This window comes from Schistocerca nitens, chromosome 12, assembly GCF_023898315.1.
Source record: "Schistocerca nitens isolate TAMUIC-IGC-003100 chromosome 12, iqSchNite1.1, whole genome shotgun sequence".
NCBI lineage: Eukaryota > Metazoa > Arthropoda > Insecta > Orthoptera > Acrididae > Schistocerca > Schistocerca nitens.
Window position 1 is genome coordinate 122,264,149 of NC_064625.1, and position 20,152 is coordinate 122,284,300.

The window sequence follows — 20,152 nt, forward strand, 5'->3', positions numbered from 1 at the left end:
GTTTTAATAGAGCTAACGTGGGAATTTTATGCGCGCCCGTTGAGTAAACAGTGTGATTTACGAACTACAAACATCCCGCAACTGCCGCTGGAGTGCGTTGCGATCGCGTATACCACGTTGGGCCCCACGTACCGTATGCACAAGTCGCATCGTTCCTGAGCGTTCAACAGCACGTTGAACTTGGCACGCTCAACGTTAACGTTCGACAGCACGGTCCGTGTGCCGACGGCTTGGCACTCGCCACTGCGCTGGGCCCAGACTGGCGGCGTCTGACCACTGCCCTTGGCCTTCCTTCTGCCCCGAGAGTGAGTGGCGTGTTAAACTAAACGTCCAGCACTGCGTTCTCGGCGCCGCTACGTGTCCGGACCAAACATGTGAGTAATCCGCAAGTCTTCCTCAGAAGAAATAACATGGGTGTGGTGTCACCGCCAGACACCACACTTGCTAGGTGGTAGCTTAAATCGGCCGCGGTCCATTAGTACATGTCGGACCCGCGTGTCGCCACTGTCAGGATCGCAGACCGAGTGCCACCACAAGGCAGGTCTCGAGAGACGTACTAGCACTCGCCCCAGTTGTACGACGACGTTGCTAGCGACTACACTGACGAAGCCTTTCTCTCATTTGCCGAGAGACAGTTAGAATAGCCTTCAGCTAAGTTAATGGCTACGACCTAGCAAGGCGCCATTAACCATTTGTAACGTTGCATGTACCTCAAGATGGAGTCTCACTTGTATCATCCAGAATGCTGTATACCAAAGGACAATATAAAAGTTAAGTGTTCTAGTAGCTACGTTCTTTTCTTTATCACATTCATTACGAATCCGGTTCCAGACTTAACGCCAGACGGCGTGAGTTGACGCGTGCCCCTTCGGCTACTTCACTGTGGACTGGCTGCCTTAACAGTCCACTACAATGGGTATCTCGAATTTCGTTGCTTCAACTACTTTTTTCCCCCTTCCAAACAAATGTGAAAATCCTGATCATTGTATCTACTCGTGTCCAGAAAAGACAGAACATTTTCGAAGACTAGAGATAGGATGTTCTTATTCACAGTACATGTATATTCTGGTAATGCCATCCACGCTGCATTCACCTGGTCCCATAGTTCATCTGTGGTCGTTGATATCGGGTCAGAGTTATGCACCTGTCGTTTCACCACATTCCACACATTTTCGATTGGCGGAAAGTCTGGTCATCTGGTGGGCCAGAGCAAAAGCTGACATGTTGTGACACTAAGAAGACATGTCTTCGTGCAGCAACACGTGGTCGTGCATTGTCATGCTGAAAAACGGTGTATGTGGTGCTGTGCAGAAGTAGTATGACTACGGGTCGCAGGATGTTGTGAGGTAACGGGCGAGTTGTAGTGCCCTGGAAATATTCTAAGTTTTGAGTTGGTGCGGCCGCTCGGCCAGCCGGGGCCCGGCAGCAAACACGTGGTGCCGAACGTTAGCCGAACGTGAGGGGTAGCCCCAGAGGATGTGGTCCAGCCGCGCGGCTGGGAATTCCGCTGAGACGAGGACGGTGCTTTGTGTCGATGAAGGAGATGTCTATGCCGGGGAGTGCCAAAGATGGCGGACTTTGTGAAACCTTAATGGCAGGCATTTCACAGTTAGTATAGAAATTAATAGTAGCCATATGAATCATGTTACCTCAAAAAGAAAAATGTATATTGCCATTATTTGCACGACAATTCTGATGGTGTAATCAGATTTCCAATACCTTTATTAGTTTAAAGTTTAGTATCTGACAATAAATTATAGAAGTAACACCCAGCAACGAATTTCCAAAATCTAAACGGTTCATCAGATTTCGTCGATCTACGCGTCTTTAGAAAGCTTCACTACGGCCATTAAAATTGCTACACCAAGAAGAAATGCAGATGATAAACGGGTACTCATTGGACAAATATATTACACTAGAACTGACATGTGATTACATTTTCACGCAATTTGGGTGCATAGAGCCTGAGAACTCAGTACCCAGAGCAACCACCTCTGGCCGTAATAACGGCCTTGAAACGCCTGGGCATTGAGTCAAACAGAGCTTGGATGGCGTGTACAGGTACAGCTGTCCATGCAGCTTCAACACGATACCACAGTTCATCAAGAGTTGTGACTGGCGTATTGTGACGAGCCAGTGCTCGGCCACCATTGACCAGACGTTTTCAGTTGGTGAGAGATCTGGAGAATGTGCTGGCCAGGGCAGCAGTCGAACATTTTCTGTATCCAGAAAGGCCCGTACAGGACTTGCAACAGGCGTTCGTGCATTATCGTGCTGAAATGTAGGATTTCGCAGGGATCGAATGAAGGGTGGTGCCACACATCTGAAATGTAACGTCCACTGTTCAAAGTGTCGTCAATGAGAACAAGAGGTGACCGAATAGTGTAACCAATGGCACCCCACACCATTACGCCGGGTGATACGCCAGAATGGCGATGAAGGATACACGCTTCCAATGTGTGTTCACCGCCATGTCACCAAACACGGATGCGACCATCATGATGCTGTAAACAGAACCTGGATTCATCCGAAAAAATGACGTTGCCATTCGTGCACCCAGGTTCGTCGTCGAGTACACCATCGCAGGCGCTCCTGTCTGTGATGCAGCGTCAAGGGTAACCGCAGCCACGGCTCCGAGCTGATAGTCCATGCTGCTGCAAACGTCGTCGAACTGTTCGTGCAGATGGTTGTTGTCTTGCAAACGTCCCCATCTGTTGACTCAGGGATTGAGACGTGGCTGCACGATCCGTTACAGCCGTGCGGATAGGATACCTGTCATCTCGACTGCTAGTGATACCAGACTGTGGGGATCCAGCACGGCGTTCCGTATTACGCTCCTGAACCCACCGATTCCATATTCTGCTTACAGTCATTGGATCTCGACCAACGCGAGCAGCAATGTTGCGATACGATAAACCGCAATCGCAATATGGTACAATCCGAGCTTTATCAAAGTCGGAAACGTGATGGTACGCATTTCTCCTCCTTACACGAGGCATCACAACAACGTTTCACCAGGCAACGCCGGTCAACTGCTGTTTGTGTATTAGAAATCGGGTGGAAACTTTCCTCGTGTCAGCACGTTGTAGGTGTCGCCGCCGGCGCCAACCTTGTGTGAATGCTCTGAAAAGCTAATCATTTGCATATCACAGCATCTTCTTCCTGGCGGTTAAATTTCGCGTCTGTAGCACGTCATCTTCGTGGTGTAGCAATTTTAATGGCCAGTAGTGTAGATTAAAATTCCACAATGACAATGCAGTCTAGACAGCTTAAAACTTCCACAGGAGTTGTAGATATCGGAAGGAGTCTTCACTAAATGATAGTACATAAGGGGGCTAGCGTTTCGTTATTGATTAACACTTAACACTCTATTAGTTATTTCCAGATAATGAACAAATCTGAAATTCCGTTAACATTACTCTCGCATTATTACCGCACTGGAAACTTCCCGGTTTTGAAAAAAAAATCTAAGATGGCGGCTATTAAATACCGCAGATTGATCTCAACCATTACTAGCGCTAAAACTGTTTCGAACGCAGTGCCCTTCGTACACAAGTTGTTCGCCAGTAAACAGCGTAAGTCCGAGAGCGAGCGGTCACCCCACCAGCTCGCTCGCCTGCCACGACAGACTCTACATCTACATCTACTTCATACTCCGCAAACCACCTAATGGTGTGTGGCGGGGGGTACTTTCGGTACCACTATCTGGTGCCTCCAATCCTGTTCCACTGGCGAATAGTGCGTGGCAACAATGATTGTTGGTAAGCCTCTGTATTGGCTCTTATATCTCGAATTTTCTCCTCGTAGTCAATAAGCGAGATGTATGGGGAAGTAATGTGTTGTCTGACTCCTCCTGGAAAGTGCTGTCCCGAAATTTCAATAGTAAATCTCTCCGTGATGCACAACGCCTCTCTCGTAACGTCTGCCGGTGGAGTTTGTTCAGCATCTCCGTAACGCTCTCTCGCACCAGCTAAACGATCCCGTGACGAAACGCGCCGCTCTTCGTTGGATCTTCTCTATCAGTCCTACCTGATAGGGATCCCAGATAGATGAACAATACTCAAGAATCGGGCGAACAAGCGCCTTATAAGCCACTTCATTCGTGGATGAGTTACATTTCCTTAATATTCTTCCGATGGTGTCTGCTATCTGTTTTACGAGGTCATTCCACTTAAGGTCGCTCTAGATAGTTACGCCTGGATATTTTACGGCAGACGCTGTCTCCAGCTGTTTGTCATCAATACTGTAGCTGTACAGTAGTGGATTTTCCTATGTATGCGCGATATGTTACATTTATTTGCGTTCAGGGTCAACTGCCAGAGCCTGAACGATTCGTCAATTCTCTGCAAGTCGTTCAGAAAATTCTTATTATCTTCTGGCGTTGCTACTTTGGTATAGACGACTGCATTGTCTGCGAATGGCTTAAAGAGCATCCGACGCTTTCTACTAGTTCACTTATATTATTGTAAACAGCAACGGTCCTATCACACTTCCCTTTGGTACTCCGGATATTACCTTTACATCTGTCGATTTAGTTCTGATAAGAGCGGCGTGTTGAGTTCTGTCTGCAAGAAAGCCTTGAATCCAATCGCAGGTCTGCTCCGATACTCCGTAAGCTCTTATTTTTCCATTAAACGGCAATGCGAGACGGTGTCAAATGCCTTACTGAAATCCAGGAACACGGCATCAACCTGACTGCCGTTGTCCACTGCGCTGTGGATCTAATGGAGGAGCAGAGCGAGCTGAGTTTCACAGGATCTCTGTTTGCGGAATGCCGACCGTTGTGGCCTGTTTGCCGAATGCCGGCCTTTGTGGCCGAGCGGTTCTAGGCGCTTCAGGCTGGAACCGCGCGACCACTTCGGTCGCAGGTTCGAATCCTGCCTCGGGTATGTATGTGTGTGATATCCTTAGGTTAGTTACGTTTAAGTAGTTCTAAGTTCTAGGGGACTGATGACCTCGCTTCAGTCTGGAACCGCGCGACCACTTCGGTCGCAGGTTCGAATCCTGCCTCGGGTATGTATGTGTGTGATGTCCTTAGGTTAGTTACGTTTAAGTAGTTCTTAGTTCTAGGGGACTGATGACCTCAGATGTTAAGTCCCATAGTGCTCAGAGCCATTTGAACCATTTCTTGTTTGCGGAATCCGTATTGATTTTTATAGAGGAGATGTTCATTTTCCAAAAACACCATAATTGTTGAGCATAAAATTTCCATATTTCTACAACAGATTTACGTCAACGATATAGGTCTATAATTGTGTGGATCTGTCTCAGATGTTAAGTCCCATAGCGCTCAGAACCTTTTGAACCATTTTTTTGTTTGCGGAATCCGTATTGATTTTTATAGAGGAGATGTTCATTTTCCAAAAACACCATAATTGTTGAGCATAAAACTTCCATATTTCTACAACAGATTTACGTCACCGATATAGGTCTATAATTGTGTGGATCTGTCTTACGGCCTTTTCTTAAAAACCGGAAAGACCAGCGCTCTTTTTCAGTCATTAAGTACCTTTTGTTGCTCAAGCGATCTACTATAAACTATTGACGGAAGTTCTTTCGCATAATCTTTATAGAATCTTATATGTATCTCATCTGGTCCTGAAGCCTTTCCACTACTAAGCGATTGTAGCTGTTTTGCAATTCCGCTATCGGTTATCTCAATATCTGCCGTTTCGATGTTCTTACTACGATTGAAAGGAGAGACAGTGTTACGATCATCCGCGGTGAAACAATTTCGAAAACCCGAATTCAGTATTTCGGCGTTCTCTCTGTTACCTTCCGTTTCGGTGACTGTGTGGTCGCTGAGAGAATGAATAAATGATTTCGACCACTTAATGATTTTACACACGACTAAAGTCTCTTACGGTTTTTACTCAGGTCGGTTGACAGCGTCTTATTTTCAAAATCATTGAACGCTCATTTTCGCTCCATTCAGCTTTTGTTTGTCAGCTAGGTTTTTACTTCTCTTGAATCTGAGATGAAGTGCTCTTTGTTAACTTAGCGCTTTACTTAATCGGAACATATTTTTCTCGGCATATTGAACGATTCCTTTGTATTTTTTCCATTTGTTCTCCACATCTTCGGCCGGCCGCTGTGACCGAGCGATTCTAGGCGCTGCAGTCCGGAACTACGTGGTTGCTACGGTCGCAAGTTCGAATGGTTCAAATGGCTCTAAGCACTATGGGACTTAACATCTAACGTCGTCAGTCCCTTAAACTTAACTAACCTAAGGACATCACACACATCCATGCCCGAGGCAGGATTCGAACCTGGGACCGTAGCAGCAGCGCGGTTCCGGACTGAAGCGCTTAGAACCGCTCGGTCACAGCGGCCGGCTGCACGTTCGAATCCTGCCTCGGTCATGGATGTGTGTGATGTCCTTAGGTTAGTTAGGTTTTAGTAGTTCTAAGTCTAGGGGACTGATGACCTCAGATGTTAAGTCCCATAGTGCTTAGAGCCATTTGAACATCTCCACATCTTCGTCCTCATCATCGAATATTTGATGCTGACTGCGGAATGTTCTGAAATTTGTATCCTGTCACCCTTGCAGAACAAATGTATCTTCCCACCTTTCTTAACATTCCTTGTAGGACCCGTCGTTATAGATGCTGTCAAGCCTTATGGTCACTGACCTTCCTCTACGATTCGGTGAAACCCTAAACTGATTTTCGAACCGCTGAGGATCAGAAAGCCTGCCATACCGCTGCCCACACACACGTCCTGTTAGCTAAATATTTTGACATGGTGACATCATCTATGACGCACCGGCATTTTTACATCCTGTGCACCCATTTGTGTGCTTCGAGATTAAAATGTACGTTGGCAATGTGTCATCTGCGGAGATATTTCCTCATCATAAACCGGATATTGTTACATATTTTTAAATTTACTGACCTTTCCTCACAGATGACCTCAACACAAACGAAAAAAAAAAAATGGTTAAAATGGCTCTGAGCACTATGGGACTTAACATCGGAGGTCATCAGTCCCCTAGAACTTAGAACTACTTAAACCTAACTAACCTAAAGACGTCACACACATCCATGCCCGAGGCAGGAGTCGAACCTGCGACCGTAGCGGTCGCGCGGCTCCAGACTGAAGCGCCTAGAACCGCTCGGCCACACCGCACAAACGAAAAATCGAGCTCGTGCCACGGCCCATAGTAGGAACCCGCGAACGATACTGACAATGCCATTTGTATTAGAACACAGCCTGAAGAGTAGCAGACCTACCTTTACGGAATTTATAGATTTAGAGAGCGTTTTTGATAATATAGACTGTCTAACAATACCACCACTTGCAAAGTAGGTTAGAATTCAGATTAATAATGTTGCTCACGCAGCATATGTTCGCTTTATCGGGCAACAACAAAGTTATTGACTGTGGACGGTATCGTCAGAATGAAAATAATGAAGTCGCTGTAAAAAAGTAATTAATTTTGGTACTTATCTTGAATGGATTCCCACGTAGATTTCGTCGAAGTTGTTATGGCTCATCTTGTTGATTCTAGGGTGATTCCACTTTGACTGCTAGAAGGTCCAGATCTGTATTTTAGCAATATTTGAAGATCTAACAAACGCGTTTTTCAGGAAATTCCTAATGATCAAACAATCCCAGATCAGAACAATGGTATGGTAGAAATAATATTTGACTTGGTGTTCACGATCCACATTTTTATTAAACTTCTTGTAAATTCACATATACTTCTTCTTAATTGTCACATAATCAAGAAAACAGTTTTGTATCACTCTTCACATATTCAATTTCCACTTTAACCAAACACAGGACTTGACTGCTCTTTTACAAAGCGAAATAACAACTTAACTTCTGCAAAGTGAAAAAAAGACTGTTCTGTGCGCATTCGCGCCAAAACGGTTACAAGTAAGTCAAAAATTATGACAGTCTCACAGAAATGAATACACACAAGAACCATATCACTGTAATATATCGATACATCGGAGTACCTATACGTTAATAAAACCAAATGTGAATATTGTCACAAAAATATGTGTTACTTCGCAGAAAAGTAGTACGATATTACTGGTATCGAGAACTGGGATTGGAGTGCCGTAATGGTCACGTAAATGAAGAACCAGTACAACTGGACCACACTCTTTGAAGTTCTGAATGTAGTAGCGATGAAATTTAGTGATTTAAACGACGTCCGCAACGTGTGTGGCCGAGCGGTTCTAGATGCTTCAGTCCGAAACCGCGCTGCTACTACAGTCGCAGGTTCGAATCCTGCTTCGGGCATGGATGTGTGTGATGTCCTTATGTTTGGTTTAAGTAGTTCTAACTCTAGGGGACTGATGACCTCAATTGTTAAGTCCCATAGTGCTTAGAGCCATTTGAACCATTTGAGCAATGTGTGCACAAATAAGACTGCAGCTGTAAGAATCGACGGCCACGAAAAGTGAGACGGTAGTGAGATATCCCTGAAGGTACTTAATGTGCTATGTGCTCTTTCAGTAACTTACCGTCCGCCCAACTAGCTGAATGGTCAGCGCGTTGGAATGCCACGCACGGGGGCCCGGGTTCGATTCCTTACTGGGGTGGGAGAGTTTCTCTCCTCAGGGACTGGGTGTTGTGCTGTCCTCATCATCATTTCATCCCCATTGTCGACGCTCAAGTCTCCCAATGTGGCGTCGCACTCAATAAGACTTGCACTTGGCGGCCGAACTTCCCGCCACTAATGCCATACGATCATCTCCATTTACAATAACTTACCAAAGAAACTAACGAGCAAATTGGAAAGGGAACCAAAGATCACGAAGAAGAAATAAAAACTTCGAGGTTTGTCGATGATATTGTCATTCTGTCAGAGGTAGTTCAAATGGCTCTAAGCTCTATGGGATTTAACATCTGAGGTCATCAGTCCCCTAGACTTAGACCTACTTAAACTAAGGACATCACACACATCCATGCCCGAGACAGGATTCGAACCTGCTACCGTAACAGCAGCGCGGTTCCGGACTGAAGCGCCTAGAGCCACTCGGCCACAGCGGCCGGCTGTCAGAGGTAGCAACGTACTTGGAAGAATTGTTGAAGTAGAGTATAAGATCAATATGAATAAAAGCAGCGTAAGGGCAATGGATTCCGATGAGGCGATCGTGAAGCCACTAGATTAGGAAATGACTCAGTAAAGGAAGTAGATGATTTTTATTGTTTGGCTTGCAAAATAACTGATGATGGACGAAGTACAGATGGTACACTGCAGACTGGCAACAGCAGGACAAATATTTCTGAAAAACAGAAATTTCTGAACATCGAATATAAATTTAAAGTGTTACGAAATGTTTTCTGGAGGTATTTGTGTGGAGTATAGAACTGGACGATAGGCAGTTCAGACAAGAAGAGAATAAACCAAAAAAAGTAGATCAAAAAGTGTCTGAGGGAAATGAGAAAAGGGGCCCACTTGCAATATCGGGTGTATAACGCATAACCTGTAAGGTGGAAAAGTTGATGTTAGAATGACTGGACGCTCATTTAACACCAGTATCAAAGAACATAAGCAGCATTGCAGGTTGGGGCAAGGAAAAATCGGCCGTGACAGAGCACGCACTGTGTGAGACCGACCACGTAGAGAAGAGGTATCGCACCGGCTTCTTCAGAGAAGCTATGAAAATACACAAACACGAGAACAGCTTTAAAAAGAAAGAAAAAAAGCCTCAAGGTAAACAGATCCTCGCTTCCCGTGCTGCAGCGAACGACCGTCGCAGGTAGCAAGAGGAGTACCGCACCGGAAATGAGAAGCCCTGCGACGTTGCTGCGCTAGGTACATATAGTCTGCGACCGCGAGTTCGTGTTGTATGGAAGGAGAAACGATTAGCACTCCCCTAGACAAGGATGGAACACATATGAGGTTGAGGCACCGCTGAGTTTTCAGCGCTCGACCCATTTTTGGAAGCCTAAATTCAAATACACCAACTCCCACAGAATCGCACACAACACAGCAAAGACGTACCCCGACCTCGCTCCAATCCTGTCACTACTCACATCAAATACCACCATCCTCCCGCACCTAGACGAAAGAACACACGAATAAAACAGAACCGTATACACGGCCCATTAAAAGTTCCGCCAAGACATACCAAATACAATCCCGACTCTTTTTCACTTCCCCCTCCCACGCTCTGCACTCCAATCAACAAAAATGGAAAAAAACTAAATGTAAACACAAAATACACTCCTGGAAATTGAAATAAGAACACCGTGAATTCATTGTCCCAGGAAGGGGAAACTTTATTGACACATTCCTGGGGTCAGATACATCACATGATTACACTGACAGAACCACAGGTACATAGACACAGGCAACAGAGCATGCACAATGTCGGCACTAGTACAGTGTATATCCACCTTTCGCAGCAATGCAGGCTGCTATTCTCCCATGGAGACGATCGTAGAGATGCTGGATGTAGTCCTGTGGAACGGCTTGCCATGCCATTTCCACCTGGCGCCTCAGTTGGACCAGCGTTCGTGCTGGACGTGCAGACCGCGTGAGACGACGCTTCATCCAGTCCCAAACATGCTCAATGGGGGACAGATTCGGAGATCTTGCTGGCCAGGATAGTTGACTTACACCTTCTAGAGCACGTTGGGTGGCACGGGATACATGCGGACGTGCATTGTCCTGTTGGAACAGCAAGTTGCCTTGCCGGTCTAGGAATGGTAGAACGATGGGTTCGATGACGGTTTGGATGTACCGTGCACTATTCAGTGTCCCCTCGACGATCACCAGTGGTGTACGGCCAGTGTAGGAGATCGCTCCCCACACCATGATGCCGGGTGTTGGCCCTGTGTGCCTCGGTCGTATGCAGTCCTGATTGTGGCGCTCACCTGCACGGCGCCAAACACGCATACGACCATCATTGGCACCAAGGCAGAAGCGACTCTCATCGCTGAAGACGACACGTCTCCATTCGTCCCTCCATTCACGCCTGTCGCGACACCACTGGAGGCGGGCTGCACGATGTTGGGGCGTGAGCGGAAGACGGCCTAACGGTGTGCGGGACCGTAGCCCAGCTTCATGGAGACGGTTGCGAATGGTCCTCGCCGATACCCCAGGAGCAACAGTGTCCCTAATTTGCTGGGAAGTGGCGGTGCGGTCCCCTACGGCACTGCGTAGGATCCTGCGGTCTTGGCGTGCATCCGTGCGTCGCTGCGGTCCGGTCCCAGGTCGACGGGCACGTGCACCTTCCGCCGACCACTGGCGACAACATCGATGTACTGTGGAGACCTCACGCCCCACGTGTTGAGCAATTCGGCGGTACGTCCACCCGGCCTCCCGCATGCCCACTATACGCCCTCGCTCAAAGTCCGTCAACTGCACATACGGTTCACGTCCACGCTGTAGCGGCATGCTACCAGTGTTAAAGACTGCGATGGAGCTCCGTATGCCACGGCAAACTGGCTGACACTGACGGCGGCGGTGCACAAATGCTGCGCAGCTAGCGCCATTCGACGGCCAACACCGCGGTTCCTGGTGTGTCCGCTGTGCAGTGCGTGTGATCATTGCTTGTACAGCCCTCTCGCTGTGTCCGGAGCAAGTATGGTGGGTCTGACACACCGGTGTCAATGTGTTCTTTTTTCCATTTCCAGGAGTGTATAATGTAGAACTAAATGTAACAAACGGGAAAGAAAAATACTACTACACTCATACTCATAAATTAAGGATAATTGCAGAATTTGGTGCCACACAACGTGGCATTACACAAAACCGGCGCTAATAGCATAGGCACATAGGGAACACACACGACACAGATCTACGAGGGCGGTTCAGAAAGTAACCTCCGATTGGACACAGTGCGGGTTGTGGGGGGAGTAGCGACGCCATCTCTGCGTTCACGCACTCAACAGGTCAGTCGGCATCAAGCCGTGGTCGAGTGAACGTCGTACCTGCGCTGGTTTAGTTTTTGTGGCAGTTTGAAATGTGTGCTGCAATAGAAAACCCCGCCAAATGTGAAGCGCGTGCTGTCATAAGGTTTTTTACAGCCAAAGGATATTCTGCAGCAGCTATTCATCGTGAGCTTTGTGCCGTGTACGGACCGAGAGTTATGAGTGAAGGAGTTGTCCGTGAATGGGTACGTTTATTTAAAAGTGGACGAGAAAACGTTCATGATGAAGAGAGGAGTGGTAGACCATCATTGGTGACTGACGAACTCGTTCAGACAGTTGATGCAAAAGTTCGTGAAAATCGACGCTTCTCAATGTCGGAGTTGTCTACTGGTTTTCCACAGATTTCTAAGACTCTCTTGTACGAGATAGTGACAGCAAGATTGGGTTACCGTAAGTTCTGTGCACGATGGGTGCCCAAAATTCTTACCGACCACCACAAAACTCAAAGAATGGCCTCTGCATTAGACTTTCTGTCACGTTATGAGGACGAAGGAGAACCATTGTTAAACAGAATCGTGACCGGTGACGAAACCTGGATTAAGTACGTGAACCCTGAGACAAAAGAACAATCAAAGATGTGGGCACATTCAAATTCGCCTACCAAACCAAGAAAAGCCTCGCAAGATTTTTCTGCCAGAAAACTGATGGCAACGGTGTTTTGGGATGCCAAAGGGGTGTTGTTGGTTGACTTCATGGAACGTGGTACGACCATTAATCAAGACGTGTACTGTGAAACAATAAAAAAGTTACGACGGGCTATACAGAACAAACGCCGTGGTATGCTGACTTCCGGTATCGTTTTTTTGCACGATAACGCCCGTCCTCACTCTGCTCGCAGAACAACGGCCCTTCTCGAGTCCTTCAAGTGGGACGTTATCAACCATCCACCTTACAGCCCAGACCTGGCGCCAAGTGATTATCACCTCTTCATGCATTTGAAGAAATGGCTCGGGTCACAGCGGTTTGATGACGACGAAGAGCTCAAAGATGCGGTCACAGGCTGGCTCCAGGCACAAGCGGGTGATTTTTATGCAGAAGGAATTTCAAAGCTTGTGAAGAGATACGATAAGTGCCTCAATCGCTATGGAGACTATGTAGAAAAATAGTGCAAAGATGTAGTTGTAAGATGTATATATTAAAATATTTTTATTTAACTTGGTGTATTTTTTTAAATCAACCGGAGGTTACTTTCTGAACGGCCCTCGTATAAGTCCACGGTATTGGTGACAAGTTGAGAAAACCGTCCCTAAACACATATGCTACAAAACGCCACTGTTTCCTCCCCATGTACCCCGACGTCAGTATGGGATATGATGACACACGTACACAGGCCGCACAACGGGTTGGCATACTCTGGATCAGATGGTCGAATACTCCTGGGGTATAGCCTCCCATTCCTGCACCAGTGTCTGTCAAAGCTTGTGAAGTGTCGTAGGGGTTTGAAAACGTGCAGCGATACGTCGACCGAGAGCATCCCAGATGTGTTCGATGGGGTTTAGGTCTGGAGAACAGGCAGGCCACTCCATTCGCCTGATATCTTCTGTTTCAAGGTACTCCTCCACGATGGCAGCTCGGTGGGGCCGTGCGTTATCATCCATCAGGAGGAAGGTGGGACTCACTGCACCCCTGAAAAGGCGGACATGCTGGTGCAAAATGACGTCCCGATACACCTGACCTGTTACAGTTCGTCTGTCAAAAACATGCAGGGGTGTACGTGCACCAATCATAATTCCACCCCACACCATCAAACCATGACCTCCATACAGGTCCCTTTCAATGACATTAAGGGGTTGGTATCTGGTTCCCGGTTCACGACAGATGAAAACCCGGCGAGAATCACTGAACATAACGTGAGAGCACTGTTCCAATGACCATGTACTGTGTTCTTGACACCAGGCTTTAAGGGCTCTCCTGTGACCAGGGGTCAGTGGAATATTCCTTGAAGGTCTCAGAGCGAATAAACCGTGTCTGTTCAGTCGTCTATAGACTGTGTGTCTGGAGACAACCGTTCCAGTTGCTGCAGTAAGGCCCCGAGCAAGGCTACGTGCAGTACTCCGTGGCCGTCTGCGGGCACTGATGGTGAGATATCGGTCTTCTTGTGGTGTACGTCTCGTACTGAAGCGCTTGGACACGTTTGCTGTCTGCTGGAATCGTTGCCATCATCTTGAGATCACACTTTGTAGCACACGGAGGGCCCGTGCTACGACCTGCCGTGTTTGACCAGCCTCCAGTCGCCCTAGTATTCTACCCCTCATAACGTCATAAATATGTGTTCTTTGAGCCATTTTCAACACACAGGCAGCATTAGCACGTCTGAAAACGTCTGCACACTTACTCACTGCACCTTACTCTGACATGCACCAACACACGTCTGCGTATGTGGACTGCTGCCAGCGCCAACGTGCGACGACCGCAGGTCAAATGCACCACATGGTCATACCCCGAGGTGATTTAAACCCTCAAACCGCCCACCAGAGCGTTGTTTCACCATGTATCAGCAATATCCTTAATTTATGAGCAAGAGTGTATATACGGATACCATACTACCAACCACCTATCACGAGTATAATATCCTCTTACTACTATTATTGTTCCTACTATTGCTCTTTTTAATCTCAGTTTCCTATCTTATGTTTCTACCTAGTATCCTTTGTAAAAATTAAAACTGTAAAATATATACGTTGTGATATTAAGTAATTACCTCTATTGTAAACTAGCTAAAATATGAACTAAAATGTTAAAAGAACAAATTGCATTGTAAAACTAGTTAAAAGAACAAACTGCACTGTAAAATTAGTTAAAAATATCATTGTTAAAAGTTAAAGAACCAAAGAAAACTTGCACTGTGTTGTGACTTGGCAAGACAGCCAAGCCACTAGGAGGAAGCCGAAAGGCACGCGTTTAAGCTCACGCAGGCTGGCGTGAGGTCTGGGACAGTTAAAGGAGTTGAGTCTAGTAAAAAAAGTACGTAGCTTCTGGAATACTTAACTTTAATCCATAATTGGTGAACATCGGTCTGATGGTACATGCATCACAAGATAAATAGCAATTGATAATGGCGCCTTGCTAGGTCGTAACAAATGACGTAGCTGAAGGCTATGCTAACTATCGTCTCGGCAAATGAGAACGTAATTTGTCAGTGAACCATCGCTAGCAAAGTCGGCTGTACAACTGGGGCGAGTGCTAGGAAGTCTCTCTAGACCTGCCGTGTGGTGGCGCTCGGTCTGCAATCACTGACAGTGACGACACGCGTGTCCGACGTATACTAACGGACCGCGGCCGATTTAAAGGCTACCACCTAGCAAGTGTGGTGTCTGGCGGTGACACCACACACTGTATAGCAAGAAAAACGTAAATAATGCTTAAAAATAACATTGTTAAAAACCTATGGCTGGAAAGGGCACATAGCAAGCCCTAAAACAGCCCGCTCTGCCCCTCAGGAAAAAAAACCACCACCAGCAATTGAGGATGAAACTTTGACAATCCCAGCCATAAAAATCATCACATGAACGTCGGCCGAAGAACCCGAGACAGAAGCCAACAGGCAGTTTGAGGACAGAAGCCTTAGAAATGTGGCGCTACAGATGAATGTTGAAGATTACGAGGGCAGATTGAGCAACTAATGACAAGATGGTTGTTGTTGTTGTCGTTGTTGTTGTTGTCTTCAGTCCAGAGACTGGTTTGATGCAGCTCTCCATGCTACTCTATCCTACTGCAACCTACATCCTTCTGAATCTGCTTAGTGTATTCATCTCCTGGTCTCCCTCTACGATTATTACACCCCACGCTTATCTCCAGTATTAAACTGGTGATCCCTTGATGCCTCAGAACGTGTCTTACCTACCGATCCCTTCTTCTACTCAAGTTGTGCCACAAATTCCTCTTCTCCCCAATTTTATTACGTACCACCTCATTGGTTATGTGATCTACCCATCTAATCTTCAGCATTCTTCTGTAGTACCACAAGCTCGTATTTTCTTCTTGTCTAAACTGTTTAGTGGCCACATTTCACTTCCATACATGGCTACACTCCATATATTTACGTTTAGAAAGGACTTCTTGATGTTTACATCTATGCTTGATGTTAACAAATTTCTCTTCTTCAGAAAAACTTTCCTTGCCATTACCAGCCTAAATTTTCTATACTACCCACTTCAACCATAACCAGTTATTTTGCTTCCCAAATAATAAAAAAATGGTTCAAATGGCTCTGAGCACTATGGGACTCAACTGCTGAGGTCATTAGTCCCCTAGAACTTAGAACTAGTTAAACCTAACTAACCTAAGGACATCACAAACATCCATGCCCGAGGCAGGATTCGAACCTGCGACCGTAGCGGTCTTGCGGTTCCAGACTGCAGCGCCTTTAACCGCACGGCCACTTCGGCCGGCCAAATAATAAAACTCATCTAGTACTTTAAGTGTCTCATTTCCTAATATAATTCCTTCAGCATCGCCTGATTTAATTCGACTACGTTCCATTATCCTTGTTTTGCTTTTGTTGATGTTCATCTTATATCCTCCTTTCAAAACACCACCCATCCCGTTCAACTGCTCTTTCAAGTCCTTTGAATCCCTCACAGAATTAAAATGTCATCGGAAAACCTCACAGTTTTTATTTCTTCTACGTGGATTTTCATTCCTACTCCAAATTTTTCTTTGTTTCCTTTACTGTTTGCTTAATATGCACATGTAATAACGTCGAGGATAAGCTATAACCGTGTCTCACTCCCTTCTCAACCACTGTTTCCCTTTCATGCTCCTCGATTCATTTGATTTCTGTAAAAATTGTAAATGGCCTTTCGATCCCTGTACTTTACCTCTACCACCTTCAAAATTTGAAAGAGAGTATCTCAATCAACATTATCAAAAGCTATAAACGTAGGTTTGCCTTTCCTTAACCTATCTCCTATGAGAAGTCGTAGGGTTACTACTGTCTCCCGTGTTCCTACATTTCTCCGGAATCCAACCTACATTTCTCCGGAATTCAAACTGATCTTCCCCGAGGTCGACTTCTACCAGTTTTGCCATTAGTGTGTAAAGAATTAGTGTTAGTATTTTGCAACCATGACTTATGAAACTGATAGTTCGGTAATTGAAACACCTGTCAGCACCTGCTTTCTTTGGAATTGGGATTGTTTCATTCTTCTTGAAGTCTGAGGGTATTGCGCCTGGCTCATACATCTTCCTCATCAGACGGAAGCGTTTTGTCGTGGCTGGCTGTCCCAAGGCTATCAGTAGTTCTAACAGAATGTTGTCTTTTTCCAGGGCCTTGTTTCGACTTAGGTCTTTCAGTGCTGTTTCAAATTCTTCACGCAGTATTATATCTCTCCTCATCTTCATCCACGCCCTCTTCCATTTCCACAATATTGCTCTCAAGTACATCTTCCTTGTGTAGGCCCTCTATATACTCCTTCCACCTTTCTTCTTTCCCTTCTTTGCTTAGGACTGGTTTTCCATCAGAGCTCTTGATATTCATATGGGTGGTTCTCGTTTCTCTAAAGGTCTCTTTAATTTTCGTGTAAGAAAATCTATCTCACCCCTAGTGATACACGCTTCTACATCCTTAGATTTGTCCTCTAGCCGCCGCTGCTCACCCATTTTGCATTTCCTGTCGATCTCGTTTTTGAGACGTTTGTATTCCCTTCTGCTTGCTTCATTTACTGCATTTTTATATTTTCTCCTTGCATAAAAAAAAATTCAATATATCTTGTGTTACCCAAGGATTTCTACTGGCCGTCGTATTTTTACCTGCTTAATGCTCTACTGCCCTCAGTATTTCATCTCTCAAAGCTACCCATTCTTCTTCTACGGTATTCCTTTCCCCTGTTCTTGTTAATCCTTCCCTAATGCTCCCTCTGAGACTCTCTACAACCTATCAGTTTATCCAGGTCCCATCTCCTTAAATTCCTACCTTTTTGCAGTTTCTTCAGTTATAATCCACAGTTCATAACCAATATCTGCCCCTGGAAATGTCTTACAATTTAAAACCTGGTTCCTAAATCTCTGTCTAACCATTATATAATCAATCTGAAACTTTCTGGTGTCTCCAGGTCTCTTCCACGTATGATTCTTAAACCAACTGTTAGCTATGATTAAATACTGCACTGTGCAAAATTCTACTCGACGGCTTCCTCTCTCTTTGCTTTCCCCCAGTCCATATTCATCTACGACTTTTCCTTCGCTTCCTTTTCCTATTATCGAATTCCAGTCCCTCATGAATATTAAATTTTCTTCTCCCTTAATTATCTGAATAATTTCTTTTATATCATCATACATATCTTCAGTATCTTCATCAACTGCAGAGCTAGTTGGCATATAAACTTGTACTACTGTGATTGGTGTGGGCTTCGTATCTATCTTGGCCACAATAATGCGTTCACTATGCTGTTCGTAGTAGCGTATTCGCGTTCCCATTTTTTTATTCATTATTAAACCTACTTCTGCATTACCCCTATTTGATTTTGCATTTATAACTCTGTATTCACCTGACCAGAAGTCCTGTTCCTCCTGCCACCGAACTTCACTAATTCGCACTACATCTAACTATAACCTGTCCGTTTCCCTTTTTAAATTTTCTAACCCAACTGCCCGATTAAGGGATCTAAAATTCCACGTTCCAATCCGTAGAACCCCAGATTTGTTTCTCCTGTAACGTCGTTCTCCTGAGTAGTCTCCGCCCGGAGATCCGAATGGGGGACTATTTTACCTCCGGAATATTTTACCCACGAGGACGCCATCATCATTTAATCATACAGTAAAGCTGCATGCCCTCGGGAAAAATTACGGCTGTAGTTTCCCCTTGCTTTCAGCCATTCGCAGTACCACAACAGCAAGCCCGTTTTGGTTAGTGTTACAGGGCCAGATCAATCAATCATCCAGACTGTTGCCCCTGCAACTACTGAAAAGGCTGCTGCCCCTCTTCAGGAACCACACGTTTGTCTGGCCTCTCAACAGATACCCCTCCGTCGTGGTTCCACCTACGGTACGGCCATCTGTATCGTTGAGGCACGCAAGCCTCCCCACCAACGGCGATGTCCAAGGTTCATGGTACGGAACTTAACTGCGAGAAAAAAAAGTTACTGGCCCAGTCTGACTAAAACACGTGACTATTTCTTACACTATGTGATCAAAAGTATTCGGACACCCAGCTGATAATGACTCACAAGTTCGTGACGCCCTCCATCGGTAATGCTGGAATTCAGTATGGTGTTGGCCCACCCTTAGCTTTGATGACAGGTTCCTCTCTCGTAGGCGTAAGTTCAATCAAGTGTTGGAAGGTTTCTTGGGGAATGGCAGCCCATTCTTCACGGTCGTTGAGGCCTGGCACAAAGTCGGCGTTCTAAAACATCCCAGAGGTGTTCTATAGGATTCAGGTCAGGACTCTGTGCAGGCCAGTCCATTACAGGGATGGTATTGTCGTGTAACCACACCACCCCAGGCAGTGCATTATGAACAGGTGTTCAAAGATGCATCCCCGTCCCCGAATTGCTCTTCAACAGTGGGAAGCACGAAGGTGCTTAAACCGTCAATGCCACGCAAAACAATAAGGGGTGCAAGCCCCCTCCATGAAAAACACGACCACACCATAATACCACCGCCAACGAGTTTCCCTGTTGGCACTACACACGCTGGCAGATGTCGTTCACCTGGCATTCGCCATACCCACAGCCTGCCATCAGATAGCCACATTGTGTACCGTCATTCGTCACACCACACAACGTTTTTCCACTGTTCAAACGTGAACTGTTTACTCTCCTTACACCAAGCGAGGCGTCGTTTGGCATTTACTAGCGTGATGTATGGCTTTTAAGCAACCCCTTGACCATGAAATCCAAATTTTCTCACGTCCCGCCTGTCATAGTACTTGCAGTGGATTCTGAAGCAGTTTGTAATTTCAGCAACTGCGACATGGTCGCGTACACAAACTGTGATCCAATACTGTCAGATGTTTTTTATTCCAGTCTTTGATCACAATATGAATTCTTTAGACGATGACCGCTTTCAGTCCGTAATGACCATCCTCCGATCTTTATTACAACATGTCTTAAAGTGTTGACGATGCCATTATGGTCTTATCACTTTTGGACATGGTGCAAAAAAGATCTGAGAATGGTCATTACGGACTGAAAGCTGTCATCGTCTAAAGAATTCATATTGTGATCAAAGACTGGAATAAAAAACATTTGCAGTTTGTAAATCCTGTGCGATGGTCTGGATGGATGTCAGCCTATTACACAGTCCGGCCCTCATC

The 20,152-nt window shown here is 45.8% G+C and overlaps 1 protein-coding gene and 1 non-coding gene across 2 annotated transcripts in view; one reads left to right on the plus strand and one right to left on the minus strand.

The window, feature by feature from the left end:
* LOC126215189 (uncharacterized) overlaps positions 1-20,152 on the minus strand; it is a 109,656-nt gene that overhangs the window by 42,806 nt on the left and 46,698 nt on the right. The window lies entirely within an intron of this gene.
* On the plus strand, positions 9,803-9,902 carry LOC126215476 (U6atac minor spliceosomal RNA). Its single transcript, XR_007542138.1, has one exon. It is a non-coding gene; the product is annotated as a U6atac minor spliceosomal RNA (small nuclear RNA).